The sequence below is a fragment of the Callospermophilus lateralis genome, chromosome 7, assembly GCF_048772815.1.
Source record: "Callospermophilus lateralis isolate mCalLat2 chromosome 7, mCalLat2.hap1, whole genome shotgun sequence".
Classification (NCBI taxonomy): Eukaryota; Metazoa; Chordata; class Mammalia; order Rodentia; family Sciuridae; genus Callospermophilus; species Callospermophilus lateralis.
The window spans coordinates 95131176-95145251 of NC_135311.1; positions in this window are offsets into that span (position 1 = coordinate 95131176).

Here is a 14076-nt window from a genome sequence, read left to right on the forward strand (position 1 = left end):
GTGGCTCAGAGGGAGAGTGCTTGCCTATCACATGCAAGGCCCTGGGTTCGATCCTCAGCGACACATACAAATAAATAAATAAAATAAATGTATTGTGTCCAGCTACAACTAAGAAAAAAAAAAAAACTGGTGTTTGCTTTTCATCTTAGCATCATTGATTTTTTGTTTGTTTGTTTGTTTTGTACTAGGGGTTGAACCCAAGGGTACTTTACTACTGAGCTATATCCTCAGTCTTTTTATTTTTACTTTTTCTTTTGAGACAGGTTCTTCCCAAATTGCCCAGGCTGACCTCAAACTTGGGGCTCTCTGAGCCTTCTGAGATACTGATGTGACTGAAAGTTTTGCCCAAATCCCCAAAGAGGATACCCTTTTGAGAAAAAGGAAAAAGAAGTTTTGTTGCTTTGGTAGCAAAAGTGAAGCACAGGGGACTCCTGTCCCAGAGGATTCTGCCCATCAAGGGGAGCAGGGGGCTTTTAAAGAGGTGATTCAGGCTCTGGGGCTGGGGCTCAGTGGTAGAGTGCTCACCTCGCATGCATGAAGCACTGGTTCCATCCTCAGCACCACATAAGAATAAATGAATAAAATAAAGATGTTGTGTCCCTCAGGTCAGTAGCCATGACTTAAAATAAAGCAGCAGGCTCAGGAAAGAAACAATCAGGTGACCAGGGAAACTCCTGTCAATCAGCGGGACCCCTGGCCAATCATAGAGCTCAGCCAGCTCCCCCAACCAACTCCAGTGGTTCAAGGGACAGTAAAAACACCTTTTCCTGTCCCAAGCCCTTCCCTTCCTGCTGTAAGCCCCATAAAAGTCCAGTCCTGTCAAGCTCCCAGACTGTTTCTCCTCAGACCCTTCTCCTGTCCACTCTGTGGGTCTGATGAGTTCCACCTGGGAGTGATATCTTGAATAAAGCCTCATTCAGCAGCCTTTTTAAATCTGCCAACTTTGGTCACTGCCCGCCTTGCCTGATGACACAGTGTCCATCTACAACTGAAAAAAAGATTTAAAAAACAAAAGAGGTGATTCAAAGTCTACATTCCAAAACCCTGGACTCTTTCTAGGGATGCAATATATAACAAACCAAAACATTTCCTTTTTTTTTTTTTTTTTCTGTCTCGAATTGTAATCCACTAAAATTTGGGAGACAGTAATTTCTGAGATCTTCTGGTGCCATCCCCAAAGTCTGAATTACTTTGTTTCTGTGGTGGGTGTGTGCTCAGGGACAGAAAATTGTCCAGGAAACCTGTTTCCCTGAGAATAGGGAGGGGGATGAGATTAGGGAGGAGCAGAAAGAGAAAGAAAACATGTATGTCCATTTAAAAATAAATCAATAGATAAAAACCAGTCACAGTGGCAGAGCAGCAAGGCTGTATCCAAACCATCAATGGACCACTGTTACACTGGGATTACAGGTGTGAGTTACACACTGGCTCATTGATAATCCTAAAGCCATCAGCCTGAGCAGGGCATGGAGGTGCACATATCATCTCAATAAGGCTTGGGAAACTGAGGCAGGAGGATTGCAAGTTCAAGGCCAGTCTCAGCAATTTAGCAAGGCTCCATGCCATTAAATGAGACCCTATCTCAAAATAAAAAGGACTGGGGATGTGACTCAGTGATTAAGCACCCCTGGGTATGGAACTCAGTGGCAAAGCACCTTGAATTTCATCCCCAGTACCACTAAAAAAAAAAAAAAAAAAAAAAGAAAAGAAAAGACCATCAGCTGGGACATTCATGAGTATCATTATGGAGGCTTGGAAGATGAAGAGTTGTTACTTTTTTTATTTTTAATTTTTTGTTGTTAATGGGCATTTATTTTATTTATTTATATGTGGTGCTGAGAATGGATCCCAGTGCCCCACCCATGCTAGGCAAGCACTCTACATTTGAAACACAATGCCAACCCAAGTTGTTACTTTTTAATGGTAAGACAATATTTTAAAATTATCTACATTTGAGAACATTGACAAGGAAACTTAATCAGAGCAATTCCATTTATAGTTTTGTGTTGCATCTCAATAGGAAAGCATCAAAATTATTCAGGTCAAAATTAAAATATCAAAAACATAAGACTGGACTGGTCTTGATGGCATGCCTGTAATTCCAGAGGCTGGGGAGGCTGAGGCAGGCGGAACCAGAGGTCAAAGGTAGCCTCAGGAAAAGTGCTAAGCAACTCAGTGAGACCCCGTCTCTAAATAAAATACAAAATAGGGCTGGGGATGTGGCTTAGTGGTGGAGTGCCCATGAGTTCAATTCCGGTAGTCCCCTGGTCCCCGCAAAAAAAAAAAAAAAAAAATGATTCTCAGATTCTCAGGTGAGATGGTGGAAGCTACCTGTGATCTCAGCAACTGGGGAGGCTGAGGCAGGAAGATCGTGACTTCAAAGCCAGTCTCAGCAATTTAGCTAGGCCTTAAGCAACTTATTTAGATTCTATCTCTAAAACAAAACTACCCCCTAGGACTGGTGCCCAGTGGTAAAAACTTCATCTAGCATGGATGAAGATGTGCCTGGTTAAAACCCTAGCACCCAACCAAGCAGACAAACCAACCTCCATTGTCTGTAGACATACAAACTCCAAATATTTATCTTTTCTTTTTTCTGTTTTCTTTTTTTGTAGTGCTGAGCATTGAATCCAAGACCTCATGGCATGGTAGACAAACGCTATGCCTCTGAGCCGTACCCCTAACCCTTTTAAAATTTAATTTAAAATTTTTGCAGGACTGCAAATTTAATCCTGGGCCTCACATAAGCTAGACAAGTAAGTGCTCTATTGCTGAGTTACATCCCCAGCCCACAACTGAATATTTGGCATAAAGAAATGGCATTTGATTTGTTTCACACATGGAAATGTGTGTTTGTGCTGGCATGATTCTTGGCATTTCTTTTGCTGTTGTTTGTAGCAGAGTTGCCTGTGATTTTATAACTGAAGTTGCATGGAGAGGTGCCTCTCACTTCAATTTTAAGGAAAGCACATAACTGATTACTGTAGTAATAAATACACACACAGGTAAACCACTGCTCAGGATTTTTGAGGCCAACAGGTTAAACCTGAAGATTTTAGCCAAGATTTAGGATTAAAAGCCCTCAAGAGATTTATAGCATGAAGCAAACTGGGAGCTGGAGAACTGAGCCATAAACCGGATGTGGTGGCCAGTTCTAACTTACATAGTATGTTCCACAAAGAAAAGTACATTTTACTTATTTTTTAAAATGTTTATTTATTTTTTAGTTGTAGTTGCACACAATACCTTTATTTATATGTGGAGCTGAGGATTGAACCCAGGGCCTTGCTCATACTAGGCATTCTACCACTGAGCCACAACTCCAGCCCCAAGAACAGTACATTTTAGCCATGAGAAGACAACAACAAAAAGGCTTTCATCTAGAGAGGCAGCAACTCTGTATGTGTGTGCAGGTGACAGCGGATGACTGGTAGATAACAGCTAGTTAGTAAAGCTTGTTAACAGAGTCCTGGGTACTGTCTCCAGGCGGGCAAGAGTCCTAAATTGTGCACAGCAAGTTAACCTTTGTTCTGCCTGGTGCAAACAGGTGGGGGCAGCCAGGTGGGGTAGATACATTTGTCTTTGTAAATCTATGTTCTGTTTCTAAGCAGATAAGTGAGGAGCCTCCCACTTCTTCTTTTTTCTTTTAATATTTATTTTTTAGTTGCAGTTGGACACAATACCTTTATTTTATTTATTTATTATTATGTGGTGCTGAGGATGGAACCCAGGGCCTTGCATATGCTAGGCGAGTGCTCTACCACTGAGCCACAACCTCAGCCCCCTGCTTTTCTTTAATTGCCTTCAGTTTAAGAGTCCTTCCTGATTTTGGGTGGCATATTCTGGACTCTCACATTTCCACTGGGCTTAGAATCAGAAGTGAAATAGATGTACCCAGGATGTACATACATTATTATTTCACTGAAATATGAAGCCCAGCCTTTCCCCACAGAACGTAGGGTTTTTCTGATATGACCGTCTACTGTATGGGTTATATGATGAAAATTTCCCAGAAATCCACTGGACTAAATCTGTCTTTGACTAAAAAAAATACATTTAAAGTGTGTTCATGACATTAAAAACACTAGAAAATTATATCCTTTGAAACTAAAAGTTATGATAAAGAATATTTTTGAAACTGAGTTTGGTGCCATATACCTGTAATCCTAGCAACTGAGGAGGCAGAGGCAGAGGCAGAAAGATCACAAGTTCAAGGCCAGAGTTGGCAACCTCTGAAAACCCTTGGCAACTTAGTGAGACTAGACTGTCTCAAAATAAAAAATAAAAAAGGCTGAAGATGTAGTTCAGTGGTAGAACACTCTGGGCTCAATCCCCAGTACTTAAAGGAAGAAAGCAAAGGAAAGATAAAGTTGAGCAACTGGAACAGCAACACGGAACAGCAACACGGAACAGCAGAGGAGGCTGTTGGCCCAGTTTGCAGGGAAATCTGGATAAGAGTTTTTGGAATTTATCAGAGGGCTCTGAGCCAGGTGCAGTGGTCCACACCTGTAATCCCAGCAGTTCAGAAGCGTGAAGTGGGAGGATTGTGAATTCAAGGTCAGCCTCAGCAATTTAGCAATTTAGCCAGGTCCTGTCTCAAAATAAAATATAAAGAAAAGGGCTGGGGATGTAGCTCATTGGCTAAGTGCCCCTGGGTTCAATCCCCAGTATCAAATAAACAAACAAAACAAAAAGGGCTGGGGATATAGCTCAGCTGGTCAAGTGCTTGTCTCACATGAACAAGGCCCTGGGTTTGATTTCTAGCACCACCACATACACACGCACACACACACACACACACACACACACACACACAAAGAGGGTGCTGAGTGTAGAGGAACAAGGCATTTTGCACAGATATGGCTGCTGCACACCCACAACTACTTACCTCTTCCTCAGCATTGGAGCCAAGCTGGTGGCTCTGCTTGCAGCCCTATGGATGCCAGGACTCAAATAGGAACTAGGAAAAACTGGTGGGGAGGGATCACTAGGGACCCTGTGGAGCCATGCACTTGCCCTGGGTCTAGAAGCCTCTTCTTCTTCCAGGGATGGAGGCCAGAAATTCTACAGAGACCCACCTCTTCTCACCCTGACTCTGCAGCCCAAGTAGAACAAGATTAGAGATTTCTTTTGGGGCTTGGTACTATTCTAGCCTAGAGGACAGGTCCTTATGAGGTAATCTTTCTCTAAAGAAGAGCCTTCTGTGGAGATGAATGGCTATTCCCACCTGTTATGAAAGAGTCTGTGGCTGGGGTGCAGCTCAGGGGCAGGATATGTGTTTAGTGCTCAGGTAGATCTGTGTTGAATCCCCAGCACACCCCCACCTAAACACGCACAGTCTTTCCGGTTTCTTGTCTGTCATCACAATTTCTGGGGGGCTATCTTCTGGATTTAGGCAGGGAGATGAAGCAATGTCTTTTGAACAAGATTTCCATCTTTATAGCCACACATGAAATCAGGTAAATGGAAAATCTGCGCCATCTTCTGGTCATGATGATGTGACATTTTCTGTAGTCTTCTGGTTCTTCAATTATTAGATGCAGGGTTTCCTCTGCTTTTCCAGTTGCTAAATCTGAGGTTCTTTGTAATTTGGTGTGTGTGTGTGTGTGTGTGTGTGTGTGTGTGTGTATGCACGCGTGCATGTGTGTGTGCACTGTCAATGAAGAATCACCTGAGGAAGTAGGTTAAAATGCAGATTCTACGTGTTGGTACTAGATAAAACCCAGGGAACTCTACCACTGAGCTGCACCTCCCTTTTAATTTATTTATATTGAGACAAAGTCCCTATAATTTGCTGAGCCTGTCCTGAACTTGCAATCCTCCTGCCTTTGCTTCCTGAGTTGCTGGAATTACAGGAGTGTGCCACCACGCTAGGTGAGATTCTGATGTCTAAATGTACACCTGCCCCTATCCAGGATCCTAATGGGAACTGTCTATGGAACACACTCTGAGGAAAAAATGATACCATAAGGGCTGAGGGTTTAGATCAGAGGTAGAGTGGTAGAAGGCTTTCCTATTGTGCCCAAGTCCTGGGTTTAATTCCTAGCACCAAAATCATTCAATAAACATCCCAAAACAAGAACAACAAAACAATGCTAAGGCCAAACCTTCATTGCTTTAAAGGGCAAATCTGACTAAACTCCCCACATGAAGACCCCTCAGTGACCCCGTCATGCCAGGGGTGAACTGCAGGCTCCTCATGAGGACCCGCTTCTCACATCTCATGCTGGAGGCACATATGACTTTGGGTGGTTTGTGGAACCTGCTCTTCTCAAATGCTGCTGTTTTCCAGGGACACCATGTGGAAGCACACCCCCATCACTTCTCTGGCCACCTGGTTAACTCCTACTGCTCTGCAGCCTCTGCAGGTGGCTTTCCTAGCTCCATGCTCCTTAGTCATGCTCCCTAGTCCTGCTTCTTTGTATTCCAGCCTCCTCTCTAATAGCATTGTCTTCCTCTCCTGCAATCCCTGTTTCCCATCTGTCTCCCCAGATGACTCAGCAAGCTGAGCCCAGGAAATGGATCTTACTCGGTTTTGTATCTCTTGAAATTGACACGTAGTCAACCTTGAATAAATTACTTAAGGCAGGAAAAAATTGTGTTGTACCTCCTATGTGTTTTTAGTTTTTTTAGGGGGGAGCACTGGGGATTGAACCCAGGGACACTTTACCCCTGAGCCACATCCCCAGGCCTTTTTATTCTGAGACAGGGTCTTTTGCCAAGTTGCTCATGGCCTCAATATGTTGCTGAGGCTGACCTGGAAGTTGTGATCCTACCTCCTCAGGCTCCCAAACTGAGATTACAGGCATGGACCACCAAACTGGGAATTAAGTCTCTCTATTTTTTTTTTTTTTTGGTGAGGTGGGGTGGGGTGGGTGGTGGTGGTACTGGGGATTGAACTTAGGGGCACTTGGCCACTGAGCCAAGTCCCCAGTCCTATTTTGTGTTTTAGAGACAGGGTCTCACAGAGCTGCTTGGCGCCTGGCTGTTGGTAAGACTGGCTTTGAACTCCTGATTCTCCTTTCTCAACCTGCGGAGTCTCAGAGATTAGAGCCATGCCCCACAGTGCCCCACAGGAGTCTCTGGATTTTAAAGATCAATTTTATTTTTTTAAATTTTTTTTTAAAGAGAGAGAGAGAGAGAAATAGAGAGAGAGAGAGAAATAGAGAGAGAGAATTTTTTTTTTAATATTTATTTTTTAGTTCTCAGCGGACACAACATCTCTGTTGTATGTGGTGCTGAGGATCGAACCCTGGCCTCACGCATGCAAGGCGAGCGCGCTACCGCTTCAGCCACATCCCCAGCCCTAAAGATCAGTTTTAATTACTGTTCAATTGTTAGTATTGGGGATCGTATCCTGGGGCACTTTACCAATGAGCTACATCCCCAGTCTTCTTCTCTTTCTCTCTCTCCTCCTCTGCCCCCCCCATCCTTCTCTCCCTCCTCCTCCTCCTCCTCCTTCTCCTCCTCCTCCTCCTCACTGCACCTACAACTGCACTTAGTGCTTTAAATATACAATAAAATAAAAAGTTCTTTCAGGTCTTGGAAGGGGACAGGTGAAGCATGGGGATGGGGACACCTGAGGACTGAATTCCATACCCAAGCCCTGAAGCCTCACATTTATACCTTACTGCTCAGTGTCAAGGGCCAAACAGACCCAAATGGCTAATGGAAAAAATGCAGACTGGAAAGCAATGGATCCTGGTCAGAGGCAGGAACAAAGTCCCACAAGTATGAAGATCATGTCTGTTAGGTGCAGGACAGGCTGAACTAAGTTGTCTGCAGGGCATGCCAAACAAAGTTAGTTGCAGGGTGACGTGGCCACTCAACCCCCCTCTGTCTAGTTCTTTATCACCTATTTGCTTCAAGTCCAAATGCTCAAGCCCCCCGCTCAAGGCTGAACACTTAACCCCCCTTGTGCCAACAATGCAGCTTGCAGACCCAGAGATTTGGGCTATAAAAACTCCCTCCTGCCGGGCCCCTCTCTCTTGTTCTTGTTCTCTCTCTCTCTCTCTCTCTCTCTCTCCCTCTCTCTCTCTCTGTCTCCGTTTCCCTCTCTTGCTTTCGCTCTCCCTTGCTCTCTCTTTCTTCTCTCGCTTCTCTCTCTCTTTTTCTCCTCTTTTGCACTGCTGCAATAAAGATCTCTTGGTCACTTGAGTGTTGTGATCACTTTCCTCTCAATGTCCACCTGCCTGGACTGTCTGTTAATGACCTGGCTGGGGGAGGGGGAGGCTTGGCGGCAGGGGCGGTGGAGAAGCTTCTCTCTCTTTACAGCCGGGGCTCTGGGGCTATTACCTTTCTCTTCTCTGAGTTCTTTTACTACACGTGTGTGCTGCCCTCCTCCCTCTTCCCTCCTTTTGAGGACTGGGCTAAAAGCACTTTTGTTTTCCAGCTGGAGGGTTAGATTCCAGAGACCCAGAATCGCAGCGCCTCTCGTGCGACCCCGCGCGGCCATATGAAGTCGCTCTGGTTGCAGTTGGTGATGACACCCCAGCTGGAGGTCCTTGGAGAAGTTTGTGGGGATTTGTGGCCCCTGTCTGGACTTCTACCCTGTGAAGGTGCTTGAACTGGCACCCTCAGTTCTGCATGTCTTCTCCCAAAGGCCCCCCTCCTCATAACTGATTGGAAAGAAAATACTGTTGCAATTGCCTGGAACTGAAGCCTTTAAGCCAAGCGTTTGATGGAGGATCTAAAACAGTAATTTCCAACTCTGGCTGCACCTGAGAATCCTCTGAGGAGCTTCAAAGAAAACAAAACAAAAATTCTCTATCTCTTCCTCTGTCTAGTTCCCATTTGAGTAGTCTGGGTTGTAGCCTGGGCATGGGAATTTAAAATATCCCCAGGTGATTTTAATGCATAGCAGAAGCTATGAATCACTGTCCTGCCAGGTGTGGTGGCACAGGCTCCAGCTACTTGGAAGCTGAAGCAAGAGGATCACAAGTTCAAGGTTAACCTATCTAAAAAAAAAAAAAAAAAAAAAAGTCTGGGGGTTTAGCTCAGTGGTAGAGATCTTGCTTAGCATACATGAGCTCCTATGTTCTATACCCAGTACTGGGGGAAAAAAAATATCAAAAACCATCTGCCTTAAACAAACAGTGTGGGTAGCTTGCTGGGCTTTCTGGATAGGTGGGGGCTGTATGTTGTTCCTGCTGCTAATAAATGTTGATATAGTTGCCGACTCAATGTGATGCTTGCTCTCCAGAGTGACATACCTCCGCTAGGAAGGCCATGACTAGGGTTTACCTGTGTTCCTATCTGCTTCTATAATTGATGTCCACTGGCATTTCTCAAAAAGAACTTGGCAATTGTGAAAGGCCACAGACTGGAAGTAGAAAGGGCAATGATCATCAGAGCACCTGTTGACACTTGTCTGTTAACGCCCTGGTTGCGGGGGTCGCCAACATCGTGAGGCTTGGCGGCAGGGGTGGCCGAGAAGCCTCTCTTTACAGCCGGGGATCCGGGGCATTCCTTTCTCCTCTCCGTGTACTTTTATTGCATGTGTGTGCTGCCCTCCCTCACCCCTCCTTTACAGTTCCCATTCTAGAGGTTCTGACTCAGTTGTTCCCAAGTAGAACATACATGTACATGTCTCCCAATGACACTATGATGGTGGTCCATGCTATGTCTGGAGAACTGCCGTCAGTGCTCAGGGATAGTGCTCACAAAGGCCTATGGTGAGAGAGCTCAGCTTGTCCTGGGTTGTGTTTTGTGAGTCAAGAGTTAACCTACTGCTGGAGACTTCCATGGAAGTGAAATCATGGAGGGCCCCTCAACTATGCTGTGTTTGGACATTGCCCCCAAGTGCCTGACAAGCCACCTGATTAGTATCTAAGGGTGTATAGGATCCCTGGGTGGAGGGATGGCAGAGGCCAGGTCTCCAGCTCTCTGCTCTGGGCTTCTGGGGAGGTAGAAGCAGTGATCAGGGCCGCCCAACAGCTGTGGATACTAGAGGGGCAGGGATTGAATGGGGGTTGAATATAAGAATACACAATACTTCCATGCTTACCTAAGGCAAGGCCATTCCTCAGGGGGTCTGCTCAAGGTTCCATGATGTTGTGGGAGAGTTAATTTGATGTGTCAACTTGGAGGGTGTTTTTGGATGAGATTTTCCTTTAAATCAATGGACTTCTATTGCCTTCCATAATGTAGATAGTCCTTCTCCAACCAGTTTAAGGCCTCAAAAGAACAAAGAGTAGTTTGGCCAGTTGCAGTGGCCCACATCTGTAATACCAGTGATTTGGGAGGCAGAGACATGAGGATCGCAAGTTCAATTGAGGCCTCAGCAACTTAGTGAGGAACTAAACAACTTAGTCCACTTAGTAAAACCCTGTATCAAATTCGCTCTCCTCCCCCTACACTGGTTGACTTTGATATCTAAGTATAAATAAGCTATAAAATTGGTGGAGAAATACGGTGCAAAAAGTTTCAGTTGTTTAGAATGTTTAAAAAACAATGGTATAAGAAAAGGAGATGTTTGGAGAACCACTCTGCCATGTCCCAGTGTCTCCCTGCATCCCAGTGATGGCGGCTGGATCCCGCTGAGAGATGTGCTCTTTTCTCTGGGTCTTTTGGCCACAGCAGCTTCCAGACATGGTGATCCAGGGGGACCTGGAAGAGATTTTATCCTCTCTCTGGCTTCACAGGAGTATCCCATGTCCACTCTCCAGCACCTCCAATCTTTCCACACCTTTCTGATGCAACTAAGGGTTCTGACTTACTCCAGGCAGGGACTGAGGATGACTTTCTTATTAGAATCCAGCAACCTGCAGCAGGAAGGGCATTGCAGGTGATTAGGGCAAAAATAAACCATTTGGCAGTGTCTTTCGAAGGTTGCTGTTGTCAAGAAAGAGCAGCTTAAGGCTCATGGATTCTAAAATAAAACTAAACACCTAAATATGTGGAAAATTTCTTCTTCTTCTTTCCTCCTCCTCCTTCTTCTTCCCAGAGATTCAACCCAAATTGCTTATGCACTGAGTCACATCCCCAGCCTTTTTTAATATTTTATTTTGACACAGGGTCTCTGTAAGTTGCTTGGTTGCTGAGGCTGGTTTTAAACTCAGGATCCTCCTACCTCCAGAGCTACTGGAATTACAGGCATGTGCTGCCACCACCAGTTGGAGAATTTCTTGAATAATTTTGTTCTCTAGACCCAATGTAACTGCCTTGCAAAATGATTTTTTGCAGTGAATGGACTTTTCATATATTTAATCACTCAAACTTCCATTCACATTAGTATGATTACAGAAAACATGGGGTATGTAGGCTAGCAACCCAAAAGAATATTGCAGTTGGATGGTAAAAAAGCCCTGCATTCTCTTTTTTTTTGGGGGGGGGGCAGGGAAGGTGACATGGATTGAAGTCAGGGGCAGTCCACCACTGAGTCACATCCCCAGCCCTATTTTGTAGTTTATTTAGAGACAGGGTCTCACTGAGCTGCTTAGCACCTTGCTGTTGCTGAGGCTGGCTTCAAACTCATGATTCTCCTGTCTCAGACTCCCTAGGTGCTGGGATTACAGGCATGTGCTACTGCACTCAGCTACCAAGATGAAATTTTTCTTGGGAGTCTCAAACAAAAACTAGAATTGGGAAATTATGAAGCGGGACAATTCTAGCTTGCCTTTCTGAGATAAAGACTTTCTGAAGATTCACATAAAATTCCTTTCTGTTCTATACACACTCCGTGCTTCACATCCCTTTCGCGTATACACAGATTTCTGTAACAAAGTTTAACATTCAGATAAGATGCTCTTGATAGAACACTTGCCCAGTAACCTCCATCAATGAGCTGATGCCAATTCCAGCTCAGGTCTCCATACCAATAATGAAATTTGTATCTAGTAGTTGTTGCAAATTTCTCCCCTTTGACCTCTAAAAACTTCCTCATGCCTCAACATCTTTGAAAATGCTCATGCTTTACTCTAGCATGTGTATTATCATTGTAATCCCTGCTATCTCACATAAATATCACGAATCTTGACAGTGGCTTGATTTTGTAAGGCAAGAGTATTAGACAGGAGGAACCTATCCACAGAGAGGAGCTGTGGAGATCTGCTCTTTGTTGGATACTCATCTGCACATGTATGAGAGGAAATTCCCCAAGGCCAGGAAAGAATCACCAGGAAGCAAGTCTTGGATAGCTATCAGCCTATTCCTCCTGGAAAGACTTCATAATATGCCTGGCTTGGGGAGAAGTCTCAGGATAGTGCCTTAATAGTGGAGCAAAACTAGCCCTAAATCATTAATTTTTATATTTTATTTTTGCAGTGCTAGGGATTGAACCCAGGACCTAGCATCTGCTAGGAAGTGCTTTACCACTGAGATAACATCCTAGCCCAAACTTTACCCTAAATTAAAGGCTACACTAGAGCCAACATAAGAAAGCTTTAAAGCAAAAACTTGAAAGGACCAAATTGATTGCAAGTAACTTAACTGCATGTAAGAAGAGTCTGATGCTATTTAAAGGAATATAATATAATTATAGCAGCCTACAGTATACATTTTGCAATGCTTGGCACTCAGCAGGAAAATACCAGGCATGCAAAGAAGAAAAGTAAGGTCAACCCGTAATCTGTAAGGGTCCGGCGAAGCGTCGGAGGAAGAGACTACCAAGAGACTAACTTTATGCAATGTGCAAGAGGGAGTTTATTAGGATCCGGTTCAGCGCGCTGAGTCCCCAGGCCGGCTCGCACAAAACGGAAGAGCAGCCCAGGGCCCAGAGCAGAGGTTAAGCTGAGTTTAAGTACACCTTTTGGAGGGGGCGGGGGGGATTTAACATATCAATGGTCTCTTACTTTACAACCCAAGCCTTGCAGTTTAGAAACTTCACAGTGTCCGGTCCTTTACACTTTAACTCTGGCTCTGCGGCTTAGAATCAGCTTAAAAATTTTACCTTTACAAATCAGAAAATAAAACCAACAGAAATCAAACAATAGAAGCAGACCGAAGATTGTCAGAATTAGTAGAAAAGTTTTTTTTTTTTTGGTACTGGGGTTTGAACACAGGGGTGCTTTAGTCCTTTTTACTCTTTGAGACAGGGTTTTGCCAAGTTGCTGAGGCCAGCCTTGAACATGGCGATCCTCCTGCCTCATTCTCACTAGTGGTTGGGATTACAGGCATGTACCATTGTGTCTGGTGACCAGAATCTTTAGTATGATCAAGTACATAAAACAGAGGCCAGGTATGGCCTACGGACCAAATTTGGCTCACTGTTTTGAAGTTTTATGGAACACAGCCAAGCTCATTCATCTACGTATTGTCTAACCTTCTTCCTATGGTGCTACAGTAGCAAATTTGAATAGTTGCACCAAAGACTCCAAACTCCTATTAGATATATTTATTATCAGGATTTTTTACTTTTAAGTTTTCTGGCATAAAGGAAAACTTGAAAATGATGAGGAAGGAAATGGAAGATATAAAAAGAAATGACCCCAGGGTACAGAGGGTGTAGCTCAGCAGTAGAGTTGCTTGTGCAGTATTGCTCAAGGCCCTGGCTTTGATCCCCAACATTGCAAAACAAACAGAAATACCCCAGACAAAAAACTAACAATACTACCAGGCATGGTGATGCATACCTGTAATCCCAGCAGCTTGGGAGGCTGAGGCAGGAGGATCGCAAATTCAGTGCCAGCCTCAGCAAAAGTGAGGTGTTAAGCAACTCAGTGAGACCCTCTAAATAAAAAACAAAATAGGGTTGTGGATGTGGCTCAGTGGTCAAGTGTGAGCTCAGTGAGCTCAGTCCCCAGTACCACACCCTCAAAAGAAAAAGAAAAACCCCAAACTAACAACCCTCCACCCCATGCCAACAGATGGAACATACAGTATTTGAAAAGTACATATGGAATCCACATAAAGATGAATCTGATCTCACCTGTTTTCAAAGCTGATCATGGGACCCAAGAGGCTGACTTCTTTGACAGTGACAGGGAATGAAGAAAGGAAGAAGTGCTGTTGGGATTCCACCTGGGTTAAAGCCTTCTTTGTTCCTTGGGAGTAGGCCTATAAAGTTGATGGCATGGCTGAGGGTGGAAGTCCTGGTTCAGTTTTTTTTTTTTTTTTTTTTTTCTTGTGGCACTGGGG